We start from the raw sequence: 1,984 nt of genomic DNA on the forward strand, positions 1-1,984 counted from the left end.
GTCCTACAACATTCAACAGACTCCTGTGAACCCAAGTGGAGACCTGGTTGGCCAGCAGTATGGCAAGACCTGGGGACTCCTGCGCCCAGAGTCAGTGACATAATCACAGAGAACTAGAGTAGAGAGTGAAGCGTCCAGCTGATAAGAAGAGAGGGCATATGCATAAGAACACCCACACTTGCAGATAATATCCACTTGACCTGGCTCCAATGGTTGGATGATCAGAACTGAATTAGAAGAAGAGGAAAAAAAGAGTAATCTGATACAATTTGATGAACTTGACCTACACCTATGGATGCAGTAGCTCAAAAGAGGGAACAAATCTTTACAGCGAGGAGCATTCCCACCCCCTCGTTACACAGGGTGGACAGGGATGGGCAACTTGGACATTGGCTACCCAAAATGGGGGGCTACAAAAGCAAGAAGTGACTGGCTTACAAGCTTTCAAGAGGGAGCCTAGATCCAGAGGAAGGTAGGATCTCCACTGAGTAGTATCCAATCTGTCTGGGTGGGGCTGATGAAAGGAGATGGGGATAGCTCTCATGTGGCACAATAGTGAATAATTGCTATCAGGACTGACTGTGAGAGTCGGAAATGTAAAGGTAGATGTTTTGTAGCAAAAGGAGGGGAGTGGTTTAATAGCAGTCCAGGAGTGGAGGTCCCTGGGACCATCAAGGGAGAAGAGTGGAATGTGGGACCCTACCCGGAGAGATAGTGACAGCAGAGATGGAGGCAGAGGATGATGATGTAGAGAGATGGAGCGGCTGGGGACTTCAGACCCAGAGAGGGAGAGGGGCTGTGTGCTGACAACCAAGAGGCAGACTTGTGGGGTGTACCCTTTGGTTGGTTGATGCTGCACGGAGGGTATTGTAACCATAGCAATGAAACGATATATGATAGGATGAATGTAAAGCTAATGTTCTCCCATGTAAATTATCACATAATTCACAGTAAAACATTTTTAAAAAATTAAAACATGAGTAGAGGAAAGACATGAATAGACACTTCACCAAAGAAGACATTCAGGTAACCAACAAACATGATCATTAGCCATTGTTGTTGTTGTTCGTAAGTGCCTTCAAGACTGTTCTGACTCATAGTAACTCATAGTAACATAGGGTTTTCTGAGGAGCAGCTGGTGGTTTTGAACTGTCGACTGTGGTTCGCAGACCAATGCTGATCCTACAGCACCACACCAGGAGTCCCAATAGTCATTAGAGAGATGCAGTGAGATATCATCTTACCCCAGCATTAATAGCAAAGTTAAAAAAATAAAAACAGAAAACAACAAATGCTGGAGAGGGTGGTGTGAGCTTGAGACCCTCCTACATTGATTGCTCTTGGGACTGTAAAATGGTGCAACAACTGTGGAAAATAGTATGGCACTTCTTCAAAAAGTTGAAAACAGCAATGGCTTATGACCCAGCAATCCCTCTACTTGGTATATATCCACAAGAAATAAGAGCCAGGACATGAATAGATATCTGCACACCAATGTTCATCACAGCACTATTCATAATAGCCAAAAGATGGAGACAGCCTAAATGCTCATTAATGGAAGAATGGGTAAACAAACTTAAGTACATAAACACAAAGGAATGCTTGAAAACTAACGATGAATCTGTAAAATATTTTGTAACATGAATGAACCTGGAGGATATTATGTTGAGTGAAATTAGTGAATCACAAAAGGACAAATATTACATGAGACCACTATTGTAAAAACTCAAGAAAAAGTTCTTTGATGGTTACCGGGTGTGGGAGGAAAGGGAAAATAATTCACTGACTAGATAGTAAACATGTGTTAACTTGGGTGACGGGGAAGACAACTACAACAAGAGGGTGGTTGGCAAAAGAATGATGAAGACAGGTGAAGAGACAGGGAGAAATGGAAGGGTTAAAGGGGATAGAGGTAAAAACTGTTATATACACAATCTTGCAACAACAGTATTCCATGTTTCGATACATGGACAGATACACAGGC

This window comes from Chrysochloris asiatica, unplaced genomic scaffold (assembly GCF_000296735.1).
Source record: "Chrysochloris asiatica unplaced genomic scaffold, ChrAsi1.0 scaffold00030, whole genome shotgun sequence".
Lineage (NCBI taxonomy): Eukaryota > Metazoa > Chordata > Mammalia > Afrosoricida > Chrysochloridae > Chrysochloris > Chrysochloris asiatica.